Source organism: Chiloscyllium punctatum, chromosome 4, assembly GCF_047496795.1.
Source record: "Chiloscyllium punctatum isolate Juve2018m chromosome 4, sChiPun1.3, whole genome shotgun sequence".
NCBI classification, from domain to species: domain Eukaryota; kingdom Metazoa; phylum Chordata; class Chondrichthyes; order Orectolobiformes; family Hemiscylliidae; genus Chiloscyllium; species Chiloscyllium punctatum.
In genome coordinates, this window is record NC_092742.1 from 26340945 (window position 1) to 26356620 (window position 15676).

Below are 15676 nucleotides of genomic sequence, written 5' to 3' on the forward strand. Positions count from 1 at the left end.
TAGACATCCATGTGATTTTATGGACTTTGAGCAGGCGGATTAATTATCAGTACAATCTGTATTGTTGTAAGGTGATTCCTCCTTATTCAATATCTCCCCAAGTCAGAAGAGTAACTCTGGTTCGCTGCATGGACTATCCATCGGTCAGATGCAGCTTAAAATCAAGGCCTCATTTACCGTCCCAGGTGGACGTAAAATATCGCAAGGCTTGAATCATAAAAGAGTAGAGAGTTCTCCTGGTGCACAATGAATCCTCACTACCTGCATCAATGCAACAACATTCAAGGAGCTCAGCAGCACTCAGGAAAGCAGTCCACTTGATTTGGCATTTTGGCCTCAAATCTACTTTTCCTGCCACTGTGCACAATGGCTGCAGAGGTTTTGAAGATGACCAGATGTTAGATCTCACTCGTTTCGGTTAGGCTTCACCTGACACAGGAACAGCACTCTGAAAGCTTATTATTTCAAATAAAGCTGTTGGGTGTTGTGTGGCTTCTGACTTGGTCCACCCCAGTCCAACATCGGCACCTCCACATTCTTTGAGATCCTAAGCTGTTCTGCCCACAAGTCCATATGACATAGTGGGTGGTATTTATGGCATTCCTCAGTACTAATATGTTCAACCTAGATCCAGCACTCACGATTAATGTTTCAAGGGAACATTATTGTTTACCACTTACTGTTCCTGTCCCACAACATCAGGATTTGTGGTATATAACATGTTCCTTCATCATTACCATGTGTTATTTTCCCAGAGTGTAAGTTTTCACTGAAAAAAAGCCTCTGAGATCCATCTGTAAACGTGGCATCATGCCAAGCAGAACATTAAATTTTAAGGTAGCTGTAAGATACAGGAAAACAACAACCACCATAACCAATCTATAAATTTCTTTGGTAGAATATAATAAAAAGAAAGCTAATTAATTGTCAGGCAACATCAAACTGCACATGGCTCTAGTGAACAGTCACTAGAAGTACTGAGCTGAAAACAAATCTTTAGATTGATTGATTATAATTTGTGCTGTTTATTTACCCTGACCCTGCAGTTAGTTTAAAATTTTATACAAGGAATTGTTGTGGTCTGGTTACTTGTTTCCTGCTTGAAATGAATTTTAGTGCAACAGATATGATTATTGTGCTCTATTCACTCAAGCACATCTCTGTTGCCTTTTGCATTGGGGAATTGCACTGCTCCACCGAGTTGTGGTGTTGTCCAACATCTCAGCCATTTGGGGATCCTTGACCTTATATTGCCATGGCTACATGTGGACTGGTTTGAGGAGACAGCTACCACCAACAGAGCATTTAGGAGTAGGCAATAAATGTGGCTTATCCAGTATTGTTATATCTAAAAGGTAAATATTTTAAAAATGAACTGTCTTGGGTGTCATTCAGTTCTTGATTTACTGGCGCTTTATAGCTTATGCCTAGTTCCTTTAAAATTTTGCTCGTTTATCAAGTTTTAATCACCTGTCCTCATATCATGTGGCTCTGTGTCACTGTTTGCTGTCAATCTTGCTGTGCAGCACCTGAAAACAATTTATTGCTGTTACTGCACTATATTAATACAATTTTTTGTAACAATTAGAAGAAAATCTTCCTCATACATTGATACTGTGTATTTGATACTTTGACATGAAAGAACTGCAATGTTTGCAGAAGGGAAATTAAGTTTGCATGAGGAAGCAAAAGAAACAATTAGATACTGTACATATGTTTTATTACAGCTACTGATAATGATGGAAGAAAGCACTTTAAAAGTAAAAATGACCCTTCCTTATTTAAAAGGACATCATTATACTAAGCAATTTGTCTTAATACAGTGTCATATAACAGATGTGGTGATTTTTATTCAGTACATTCCAGTTTTCCCCTTTGTTGGCCATTTAATTTTCACAAGCTATTTGTTTTCAGTACTGTTGGGTCCTTTTCAATACGGTTAAGCCTAAAAGTGGCTTTCAACTGGTTATTATACCAATTGATTATACAGGTGCCAAGAGTTCAGCTGACACTATTCAACGTTTGTCTGAATTAATGGCCTAGATCTTATCTTGTTTTCTTAATTCGTGGGAACTGTGAGTTAAAAACAGCATTTTCAATAAATCATGTGATTTTAGCTAGATGCTTAGCAAGTCACCTGCAAGATAATTACTGAGATGTTTGTTGACATAGGTTTAGGACTTTTGGACAAGGTAGGGCTGGGTATAAGCTCTGAATTGCTTGGAATAAACTTCCAGATGCAGAATACCATGAAGGTTTCAAAGAGGAAGACAACTTAAAAGGCTATTGAAGATGTACGTTTAAATAAAGGTAAATACAGCCTTAGGCTGTTCTGTCACTGAAAGTCGACTGGCGGTGCTTTCATCTGAGAGGCAGTAGGTCTCAGGGGACGGAAGAGGTTGACAAGGAGGGTCCTTCATGGCTGGCTGCATAATGGCCTGATATGGCAACTGCCCTACCTAGGACTGAAAGAAAATACAGTGGGTGTGTGTACCATCATGGAAGCCAACCGTCCATCCATAGACTCCATTTACATGGTTTGCTGTCGTGGAAAGCCTGCCAACATCATCAAAGACTCATCGCACCCCAGTAGTGATCTCCTACAACCTTTTCCGTCAGATACAGAAGCCTAAGCACATGCACCAGCAGGTTCAGGAACAGCTTCTTCCTGGCCGTTATTAGACTGATGAGTCGACTCTCCAGCCTCAAATAATGCTGATCTTGTTGATCTCACCTTGCACACACTGTATGCAATGTAACCGTTATTGCCCCATGTAAGTCTTTTTGACCTGTACATCCTTGCTTACAATGTTCTGCTTGTACTGCTCAGGAACAAAGCTTTCCACTATGCTTCAGTGCACGTGACAATAAATCAATCAATAAATCAGTGTGGAAATTGAACCTCCATTTTCGGTATAACTCTGTATCGCCAACTAAGCCTAAGGATAAGTTTATGTTCAATTGTAATATTGAACTGAATTAGAGCTTGTTTACAGACCTTGGGGAGAGACATTACTGGAATAAAATTTGCATCAAATCAATGCCCATAAATTTACTTAGAGGGAAGTTAATTACAGTTATTCCAGCTGAGCAAGGAGATAACGTTGATGCTTCACTGAGGTTTGGGTGTCTGTAAGGTTATTGTTGGAGTGAAAGAGTTCAATCCTGCTCCAGAATCAAATATGTTCTTTTGGAGATTGTTCTACAGAGCAACACCTTGCAGTTTCACTTCAGAAAATGTTCTCGTGCAGTTTTTAAAAAAGCATTTTTTAAAATGTTCTTACAAGAATTTTCATCAGCCTAGAATCTCTTTGAGCAATGTCCGTCTTTGCTTGAGTGATTTCAGCTATGGGAGAAATCTCACACTGGCTTCATTGCAAAATTGCTCATTGAATTTGGCTGTTTTATAGTGGTGTTGTCTGGCACTGAGAAATTCAGCAGATAGAGAATGCACATTTCTCAAGCTACAGCATGATTTCTGAGGGTGTTCTTATAGCAGTGGACAGACTCAAGTTAATTCAATGTTTAAGGAATTTTTTTCACGCAGAGGGTGGTACGTGTATGGAATGAGCTGCCAGAGGATGTGGTGGAGGCTGGTACAATTGCAACATTTAAGAGGCATCTGGGTGGGTATATGAATAGGAAGGGTTTGGAGGGATATGGGCCGGGTGCTGGTAGGTGGGACTAGAATGGGCTGGGATATCTGGTCGGCATGGACGGGTTGGACCGAAGGGTCTGTTTCCATGCTGTACATCTCTATGACTATATGACTCTAAGTACGCTTTTCACAGGATGGGACCAATGAAGCCAGCATTTGTTGATCATCCAATTGCCTTAGTGATGGGCAACAAATGCAGGTTTAAAGCCAGCAAGAAATGTAAACAATGTCATGTTTACATATTCATTCTTTAGCTCAATTGTCTATACATTGAGAAGTGGGTGGCCTCTCACATTTGGATGGCCATTTAAAGGCTGCTCAGTGCTGAAGAAAGCAGCTGCTTTTGTAAATCTGAGGCTGATTCAGAGACCGAGAGTGCCAACTTTTTAAATTCTACAATTAAAAAGCCCTTTCAAACCCTCCACACGACAACCTGTGCCTGCAGGGTGACATGGTTGGCTCCGTTTGGAGGAATGGACCCTGGTCTGCTTTCACATGGCTGACTCATAACACTCACTGCCAGGAGACCTACTGAAAACTTTTAGCCAGTCATTCCCATTAGGGCTTAGTAGGCCTTTAAACATTTTAATGGTTTATTCTCTGCATGAGGGCAAGTAAACCTGCTGCCTCCTCCCCATCCTCTCCCTACTTTCCTATCTTGTTTCTTGGAAAATGAACTGGAGTTGCAACAACTCAACACAACCATCAAAACACCCTAGTTGTTTTGCTAGTGGAAATTCATTTTAGAGAAATATCATGTCGACAGTGTGTTTTGTTCCTTGTATTGTGAATTAATCAGATTGGTGACAGGCAATGACCTAAAATAAATCATTCACACCTTAGTTGTTAATTTTAATAGAAAATATGTTGATGTTTTTGTTGCATTTGGCTGAAATCTTTACTTACATTTCAATATTTCCACCTCCCTGCATTCACTGAAATTGCAGTAAAAGGAAGAATATTCTGTGACCCTGTCTACGGTATGACTGTTTCTCCACCCCTGTTTCAAGGCTAATGAAATGCCCTTGTAAATGCTTGCACAATGTAAACCATCTATCTTAATCAAACTTCTCACTCTCTTGGTTATGGTCACTTTTTCTTGCTATCTATATCAGTATATCTAGAAGGTGAAGGAGTAGAAACCCTGTCTCTGAGCCAGACTCTCTGGGTTTGAGTTCCATCCCAGGACTTGATGGCCAAAGAAGCTGATTTAGTGACATGGCCAAGCAGCTTGGGTATCAATCTGCAACTTACATCAATGGCAGTTGGTAAGAGCAGGTGGGACCCCTGGTTAGCCATGAGCTGGAAAGAAGATTGGAATCTCTATCCTAGTTCATTTAATAGTATACATTTAATTGTGCATCTTCCTGTTTTGCAAAAATATACTATTTTTCATAAAATTTACAAAATTACAAAAACACATGACGTTAATATTCACAATATTCATAACATGTCAAACGTATTGCCTGAGGGGCTTTATTATATTTAGAAGAGGGAAAGCCTACAGTCTTTCTTCTTCAAGCCACTGTTGTGGCTGCCCAAAGCTTTTGGATTTTTCCTTAGTAATTCCTGGATCGTGAAAGTGCCAGTGTGAAATACTTGGTCATTGACAACTATTAACTATTGTTCACAGAGTTGCTTGTCTATTGGTTACAGTTATTCTTTACACTGTACATCCCTGTAGAGTGCAGAATTTAGCATCACAAAGGTGTTTGGGATAAATCTCAACAAATGAAACATTGCCCAACTTTCCAGAACCTTTATTGCAAAGGCACATTCCATATGAAGATGGACAATAGTCTCTTTGTCACCAGCGCCACCTAGATGGCAGCATGCAGAGGGATTGAGATGGTGGGCATTGAGGAAGGATCTCACCAATAACTAAGCCACATCTTAATGACTTTGACAGTCTATTCAGGGGCTGTCTGACAGGATCTATTATCTTTCTTCCCACAGGAATATGGGGATAATAAACATGGACCACTGTTGAATCTATTGTAATCAAAGGTGTCTTTCTGCAGCTGTGTTTTCATGAGGGCAAGGTGCTATGACATAATCTGCCAGGATAAATAATTCAATAGCATTGTAGCCAGATCCATCCAGGACTTGCACCCATCTGGGGATAAGTGGCATTCCATGCAACCATGAACAAAGATGGCCATCAGATGAGATGGTGTTAATGTGCCTCAATGAGATTCATATGAATCATGATTTTTAAAATTCTATCATGGAACATGAGCATCGTTGGCTAGGCCAGCATTTACTGCCTATTCCCAGTTGCCCTTGAGAAGGTGGTGGTGAGCTGCCTCCTCGAACCCCGTTGCAGTTCACGTGCTGTAGGTAGACCCATATTGCTGTTGAGGAATGAATTCTTGGATTTTGACCAGTGGCCGTGAAGGAATGACAATATATTTTCAAGTCAGGACGATGAGCGATGTGATAATGCTATGGTTTCAAGAGGTGTACTTTGTGCTAGCTTTTTTTTTGAAGAGAGGTTTTGAGCCATGGGTACCAAGCTGTCTCTCCCGAGCCAATGAAGTAAATAACTTGTAAGGACATTTTTTAAAAGTTGGAACAATAGAAGCAGCATGAATGGGCATGGTCAAGCTCCCGCAGAACCAAGATTTTAGTTTAGCTTTCAGAAATTGTTGGAGTTTTGAAATTTATTGTGGAAGCAGCTATACATCTCTTGGCTACATCTACAAGTTTGAGTTCTCTCTCTGCTGTTGTGAGACAATGTTTTACTGACTTTCCCTTTGCTAAGGGTGTGTTTATGGGACGTTACTGTACTGGAACAGTTGTTAAGTAATTTATTATTCTGTTAAGTTTATCAATAGAGTTAATGTTGTACCTGTTCGTCTTTCTTTTGTTTATATTTTAACTGTAGGAAAAGAATAAAATATGTTTTGTCCAAAGCTGAGTAGAGTAACCAATCCAATTACATCTGGAACATAACATAGTGCCTTTAAAAAGGATAAAAGTCAGCATCCAGGTTACTTCCTATGTATATTAGGCTGGTGTGTAACAATGGCTTGGTGGGGAACTTGCATGTGACATTGTTCCCAAGTATCTGCTCCCTTGTCCTTCTAGGGGAAAGTGTTTGTGGGTTTGGAAGGTGCTGTCTAAGGTTCTTTGGCACATTTCTGCAGTGTGTCTGGTAGGTGGGTGTGCACTGCTGCTACTGAGCATTGGTGGTGGAGCAATATGTTGCCAGTCGAGGAGCTGCTTTGTTCTGGATGGTGTCAAGCTTCTAAAGTGTTGTTGGAGCAGCACTCATCTAGGAAAGTGGGGAGTGTTCCATTCTACTCCCAACTTGTGCCTTGTAACTGTTGAACAGGATTTGTGGAGATAGGAGGTAAGTTACTCGCTGCAGTATTCCTAGCTTTTGACCTGCCTCGTGTAGCCACAGTATTTCTATGGCAAGTCCACATGAGTTTCTGGTCAATGGTAACCTCCAGAATGTTGAATGTCAAGGGATAGTGGTTAGATTGACTCTCATTAGAGATGTTCATTGCCTGACATTTGTGGGGTATGATTGTTACTTGCCAGTTGTCAGCCTAAAGCTGGTTATTGTCTAGATCTTGTTGCATTTGAACACTGAGCGATTCAGTATTTGAGCAGTTGCAAATGGTGTTAAATATTGTGCAATCATCAGTGAACATCCCCACTTCTGACCTTATGATGAAGGGAAGGTCATTGATGAAGTTGATTTAGCCTATCTGAGGAGCTCCTGCAGACATGTCCTGGAGCTGACCGACATCCAACACCACAACTATTTGCTTATCTGTCAGGTATGACTCCAACCAGCACAGAGTTTGCCCCAATTCTAATTTTGCTAGGGTTCCTTGATGCTCCCACGTATTTAAAAAAACAAAATCAGTCTTATCGGCCACATCATGAATAGGGCCGTAGCTACCCGCTGTATAAGTTTGACATTGAGATAGAGTTTATCAAAACTTTTTTGTGTGATGATGGCAATTCTGATTAAATCATCCTGTGCTGTATTTCACACAAGCTCATGAAAAGGACAATGGCCACAACCTTTGGCCCAGAATGGTGCACAATTGAACTCAGATTGCCCAGGAAGAAAATTCAAGAAATTAAGTCTCCTACAGATAAAGAAACATATAAATGGCAAAGTCCACAAGGAACAATGCCCTCTGCAAAAGGATATTTGGGAGAAAAAAAAATTCCCAGTGAAGAAATGATTTACAGAGTAGAACCAAAATTAGCAATCCACAAGCAGAGGATCAACCAGCATTCCAAGTCAGAAGAAAGTTCACACTGAGAAAGTTGTAAAATGTCCCGACCACTTGTGTTGTGAAGTCAGATACTTCAATAAGTCACTCATGGTATATGGGTATTTCTGACTGAGCCAGCATTTGTTGTTGATCTTGAGAAGGTGGCGTGGAGCTGCCTTCTTGAACTGCTGCAATCCAATTGGAATAGGGGCACCCACAATGCCATTAGGAATGGAGTTCAAGGACTTTGACCCAGTGACACGGAAGAGGCATTGATCATAGAACTGTACAGCTTTGGGCAGGCCTTTCGGTCCATGATGTAGGGTGAATGTGATGCCAATGAAACTAATCCCTTCTGCATGCCCTTGGTCTGTATCCCTCCATTCCCTGCATATTCATGTGCTTATTTAAAGGTCCCTTAAATCCCCTTATCATATCTGCCTGCACCACAATCCCTGGCACTGCATTCCAGACTCCTACCATGTTCTATGGAAAACATCTGCCCTTTAAATTTCCTTTCACACTTTCCCCCTCTCATCTTATATGCATGCCCCTACTATTAGACATTTCAACTCTGGGAAAAAGATTCTGACTGTCAACCCTACCTCGTAATTTTATAGACTTCTATCAAGTCTCCTCTCTGCCTCCACTGCTGAAAAGAAAGCAACCTGAGTTTTTCTAGCCAGTCCTTATTGCTCACACCCTCTAATCCAGGCAGCATCCTGGTAAGCCTCTACTGCACCCTCACTAAAGTCTTCACAATGGTATATTTCTTAGTCAGGATGGTAAATGACTTGGAGTGGAAGTTAAAGCTGTTTGATGCATTTGTCTTTCTGGATGCTATTGGGTGTGGATCTTGAAGTTTTGTTCCAGGAGCACTGGTGAACGTTTGCAGTATATCTTATAAATTGTTCACACTGCTGCTACTGAGTGCCTGTGATGGAGAGAATAAATTTTTTTTGCCAATCCAACAAGTTACTTCAGTAGCTTGGATTCTTGAGTTTTGGGGTTGCATTCACCCATTCAATAGGGAATATTTCATCAGACTCCTGAAGTGTGCCTTGTAGATGCTGAACAGGCCCGAAAGGATCAGGAGTGAGTTGTTTGCTGCAGGATTTCTAGCCTCTGATATGTTTTTGCAGTCACTGTATTTACATGGCTAATCCAGTACAGTATCTGGTTAATTATAACTCGCGGGGTCAGAATCAAAAATTGCTGATGAAAATCTTGGCTTTCTAGATGCTAGTGAATATTGTTGTGATGAACAGTCACTGGACTCAAAATATTTACTGTGCTTTCTTCCCACAGATGCTTCCAAACCTATTAAGTTTTTACCAGCAGTTTCTATTTTGTTTCAGATCTCCAGGATCTGCAGCTCTTTAATTTTTAAGAGTGTAACTCCCTGCATGTTGATAGTGGGTTTGCTTATTGGGACTGTTGTGAATATTCTGAACAGTATATTTAAGTCTAGTTTAGACAGATTGAATTCTATAGGGGTTCTTTATTCTGTTCTTCGTGTTTCATTGTGTAATTCTGTGAATAAATTTTTTGTCTGTTTTAAACTTGGTAGTCAACATTGCTAGCTTAATCCGGATAATTTTAGAACATAGAACATAGAACATAGAACAATACAGCACAGAACAGGCCCTTCGGCCCACGATGTTGTGCCGAACTTCTATCCTAGATTAAGCACCCATCCATGTACCTATCCAAATGCCGCTTAAAGGTCGCCAATGAATCTGACTCTACCACTCCCACGGGCAGCGCATTCCATGCCCCCACCACTCTCTGGGTAAAGAACCCACCCCTGACATCTCCCCTATACCTTCCACCCTTCACCTTAAATTTATGTCCCCTTGTAACACTCTGTTGTACCCGGGGAAAAAGTTTCTGACTGTCTACTCTATCTATTCCTCTGATCATCTTATAAACCTCTATCAAGTCACCCCTCATCCTTCGCCGTTCCAACGAGAAAAGGCCGAGAACTCTCAACCTATCCTCGTACGACCTACTCTCCATTCCAGGCAACATCCTGGTAAATCTTCTCTGCACCCTCTCCAAAGCTTCCACATCTTTCCTAAAGTGAGGCGACCAGAACTGCACACAGTACTCCAACTGTGGCCTAACCAAAGTCCTGTACAGCTGCAACATCACCTCACGACTCTTGAATTCAATCCCTCTGCTAATGAACGATAATACTCCATAGGCCTTCTTACAAACTCTATCCACCTGAGTGGCAACCTTCAAAGATCTATGTACATAGACCCCAAGATCCCTCTGTTCCTCCACCTGACCAAGAACCCTACCATTAACCCTGTATTCCGCATTCTTATTTGTCCTTCCAAAATGGACAACCTCACACTTGGCAGGGTTGAACTCCATCTGCCACTCCTCAGCCCAGCTCTGCATCATATCTAAGTCCCTCTGCAGCCGATAACAGCCCTCCTCACTGTCCACAACTCCACCTATCTTTGTATCATCTGCAAATTTACTGACCCACCCTTCTCTGTACACTTTAGATTAGATTAGATCCCCTACAGTGTGGAAACAGGTCCTTTGGCTCAACAGGTCCACATTGCCCCTCCGAAGAGTAATCCATCCAGACCCATTTCCCTCTGACTAATGCACCTCGCACTATGGGAAATTTAGCATGGCCAATTCACCTGGCCTGCGCATTTTTGGACTGTGGGAGGAAACTGGAGCACCTGGAGGAAACCCACGCAGATACGGGAAGAATGTGCAAACTTCATACAGACAGTCGACTGAGGATGGAATCAAACCTGGGACCCTGGTGCTGTGAGGCAGCAGTGTTATCCACAAAGCCACTGTGTCACCCCACTGGTTTTCTGTAATTAAGGACCTACTATCTTTTAAGAAATATGTAAAATTGCTTATTGTTCAAATACCATTGCACAGTTTCTCCAAGGAGCACAGAAGCTGTTAACTTCTGTGTTGCTGAACAAACTTGTGTCCGGCATTGTAATAAACCAGTAAACCTTGCTTGAAATAGACCATACTCGTAGTAATTCTTTTAACCGATCTCGGAACTGAGTGGCCCCTCCCGGGGGCCTAGATCTTTATATGGTGCCTGTGACTTGAATACGGCACAGACGGATTGTGGATAGTGGTGTAAGAGCTTTGAGTCCTTCACTATTGAGTGTTGAGGAATTGGCCACCCAGATGTGAGATTTTTCATATCCGTCTGGTTTTTGTCTCATTCAAGTCATGATTGACCTTACCCCTCACTGTCTATCATCTCAGTCCAGCCCGTAAAGGATCGGTCTCAGTAAAATAAGAAAAAGACATAAATAGGATCTGGCAGGGTGCTATAAGAAAAAGAGATAGAGCAATAAGATTCTGTCAGATTGGCATTGTTTAAATTGATACTTAAACTGTCCTGTGAAAGCAAGAAGTATTACGATATATTATAACAAAACTATCAGGGCTTTAGAATGTCGAGAATGTTCTGCAGAAATCATTAGTCTTGTTGCTCGTTGTCAGGCTGTTGGTTAGTGGGAGTTTTATGTCGAGTTTATTTCTGTCGTATCTGTTCAGCTTGGCTTGTCTTGCTTTGCTGCTTTTTGGGTTTTTTTCTGTTCATTTTGGTGTTTGTTCTTTGTTTATGAAATATGGAGGGTGGTTGATGCCTTCATCGTGCTAAAAAAACAGAAAGCTGGCTAGGGACAAAAACGCTGTTAGAAATGCTGATACAATTCTTGCTACTCAGCCACAAGATAAGGTACTAGTGTGAGTACTCAACAGGGTCCCAGTGTCTGGACAGAAAGTTCTGCTGAAAGCATCTTAAGATTTAAAAAATTAGTAATAGAGAATTTGCTTGCTCCAGGGTTATGACAGGTGAAACCCCATTAGATAAGCCCTGGACCCATGCTGTGGTCCATGTCATGCTTCAAGATGTCCGCCCATCCATTATTAGTTTTAATTGGCTAGTACAAATCTGCTGTAATTATAGTTGCTTGCTTCAGGATGTCCAGACTTTAATGAATTTGGCATACAGGACACATTGGTCAACTAATAAAGACTCCGTTGTATTTCCCCTGGGTTGTAGGTGAATGCAGAGGCACGAAAACTGGTCTTGAAAATATTGTTAGAATTGCAAATGCAACAGCTGAGAGGTATTTAGATTTTGCACACTTGGTTAAGCACTGATGTGCCACAGCCAGGATTTATGAGACCAAACTCCCTAATGTTGACTGTTCTGCAATGTGAGGGCCTCAGAAAGAAATAAACAAAGAACTAAAAACTGAGATATGAAGAAGGCTGGAAAATGGTGTGTGTGTGTGAGAGAGAGAGTGAAGAAGCCCTACAGCTTATAAAAAGTTTAACCCTTTGTGATTTGGTTTGAATGCACATTTGTTTGTTGGTGATTGAATGCTGGTGTTTTGTTCCCTGGAGCTCGAGATCCAGGACTGTTTTGAATGTGATCTACAATTTGGAAATTTAACATGATTTCTTTTAAGGTTAAGGATCCTTCAGTGATTATGAAATGAAGTATTAACTCCTGTTCTTCTTACAGGCCAAGACTGCCCTACTGTCAGTTTCTAACTAATCTCTTTTATTCTTACATGAAAGCCAACCTTAGTCAATTTCAAATCAGTTTAATACGGAGGAAGACAACATGATAGCCTTTTTTTTTGTTTCAGACTCGTTTATTTCCACTTAATTTTAAGACTACTGTGTTTCATTGGTGATTAGTTTTATTGAGGGAGTCCACTCCCTCAATGATGATTGAAATTTTAATTCAACATCAGGTTGTGGTAAATCATGTAGCAAAATTAACATCCTGTGGTTAATATCTCTGTCTTTGGATTCGGCCATTATTCGTACATGAGAAAATTTTGTTTTATCATTTGAGTAGACAAGACCTTTTTCAGGCAGCTGCAGCCATTTCGATCTATAGCGTTGTAAATGAGCAATGACTGGTCAGGACCACTTAAGGAACCCAATCTTGGATTTAAATTAAGGGACTAGAACCGGGTAATTACAGTGGGTGTCAAAGTTGGAAACTGCACACATTTTTCATTTTAAATATTGAATACCGAATAAATGAATTTCCAATTTATATTGATGACTTTTAAAATGCCTTAGCCATTTATTCAGTTTCCACCTCTGATTTACAGATAATGATTATTTTATTTATTATTTTAATAGTCAATTGTATTAGCCTGAATCACAAAATCGAAATTAATTGGCAGGATCGCTTGGTTTTTATTCCTTTACACATTGTCAGTGATCTGTCTCATTGCCTCATGGTTAATTTGAAACATGGCTGCATTAATTCATTGTTAACTAAAGAATGGAAAGATACCTTACTGGCCATTTGAAGAAATTCTGCATGTGACTGGGGGATAGACCTATGTATAGCAGATAGAACTCCCAAAAGCTGGGAGGTGACTGTGAATGGGTATATGAAAAATAAAAGGGACATAAGAAACAGTGTAAGGTCACTAAGGTTGACAAAAATATAAACAGGGTTAAAGCAAAATACTGTCAAATAAAGAACTGAGGCTCAGAATTTCTAGTAGAATCTATATCTGGCATACCAACCCTTTTTGAGGATAGGGATTTTGTTCCTAGATACCCACTGAGCCCCTAACATCTCCTGATTGTCCGAAGCCTTAATTTAAACCACCCACTTGTTACAAACCTTTCCTTCTTTTGAAAATGAAGCATCCAGTTTTCATAGCCGATATCATGTGGACGAGTGACCTGCGCCATCCTAAACCAGGTCCCATCCTGGGAATTAGAGTTATGTTAATGAAGCATGCCCCTGACTGCAAGACCAACCGGTCAAATTTGCTCAATATATCGAAGGGTGATGCATACGTAAATGTAGTAAAATTCTGGGAGTAGCCTGAATACAAACGGTTTGTGTTACAAGACTGATATATGTGGCTATCTGTCTGACGGAAGTGATATACAACTGAACAATAATCAAGAAGTTCAATTACCTTTGTTTAACCCTATGCTTTTGCAATGTTTTCCGCCAGGAGTCATTGACGTGATCCAGACCAACAGTATGAACCAGTCCAGGAAGTTCCAGTCACAAATGAGGTGAGTGGTGGTTCTCTGTTGGGAGGCCAGAACCAGACTGAACCACAATGCAAGTTACAGATAAAACCAATTATATCTGGTGCCCTCATAATCACAGATCCTATATGCCAACCCTGATAGGGTTGATTGGAACCCCAGGATACCCACTAGGGACAGAACCTACCTCAGGTGCTCACCCAACGGCCACTGCTGGGCAACCTTTTCCTGAGGGGACCCCGATAATGGGGACAGGTAGGCCCCAGCATTTGACTTTTGAGACTGGGGACAAGACAGCAAAACCCCCAGGGACAAAAGGCTGGCCCTTGCTTTAACCATTGAAATGTGGCCACTGGGGAGTGATGTTTCTTTAATGTTACCTTGGAGCTGGTGTGGGGAATCAACATGCTTTTGTCCTAGCAAAAGGTAAATCTACTAATGTACACTGACTCTTCATTGTGCTTTTAATATGATCCACGATTTTGGAGCCTTGTGGGAACATTGAATATTTTTAAACCCCAAGAGGCAGCATTATAGTAAAGCTGTTTTGTCCAATCAATCTGGCAATTATCAAGTTGTCGGCTCATGCCGAGGAAACTGATACTGTTTCTAAAGTGGGCAAATAGATGCAGCTGCCAAGCAGGCAGCCTTATACCCCAAACTTCTGTTCCCCCAGCAAAAACCTAGTTAGACACAGTATAAAGACGGGTATGCCAGACCTGGGTACGGTACAGAAATCACGGGGGAAGCCCCTGCTGAAGAGCACAAACTGTGGCCTCAAATAGGCTACTCCCTCATTACTCAAACCAAAATGTGGATGACCCCCTACTGGACAAGTTTGTGTTCATTCTTTGCTGCTGCCTATTTTAATTGATTATTTTGTATACACTTAGGCAAGGGGGAAATGGTTTATACTTTAATACAGTGGACACTCTGCGATCTCCAATCTCATTGGGAAGGACCCTTCCAGGTAATTCTCACCACCTCAACTGCTGCTAAGGTTGCTGAGTTTTCCGCCTGGGGGCAGATGATGAAGATTGAACTTGCCCTGCTGTGTGGAATTGACAAGGTCCTCCATGATAGGCTGGTTGAGAAGATTAAGTCACGTAGGATCCACTGTAAATTGGCAAACTAGATGCATAATTGTGGAGGGCCATTTTTCTTACTGGAAGTCTGTGGCCAGTGGTGTTCTGCAAGGATCATTGCTGGGACCTCAGTTGTTTGTACTATATATAAATGATTTGGATGAAATTGTGGGTAGTGTGATTAGTAGCTTGCAGATGACATGGAAGTTGGTGGAATTGTAATAGTGAGGAAGGTTGCCAAAGGCTTCAGCAGGCTATCGATCAGTTAGAAAGTTGAGCACAGAAATGGTAGGTGGCGTTCAATCCAAACAATTAATGCATTTTGGAAGATCAAATGCAAGAGGAAAATATACATCAAAAGATAGGCCCCTTCAGACCATTGATATACAGAGAGGTGTTGAGGTGTGACTCAAAGCTCCCTGAAAATAACAACACAAGATTTGGTCACTACATTACAGGAAGGAAGTGAAGGTTTTGGAGAGGGTGCAAAAGGATTTTGCCAGGATGTTGGCTAGATTGGAGTGTATAAGGAAAGGTTGGACAAACTTAGATTGTTTTCCCTCGAGGGCCGGAGGCTGAGAGATGACCTGACAGATGACCTGATATGTAAAATTATGAGAGGCGTGGATAGGATTTACAGTTGA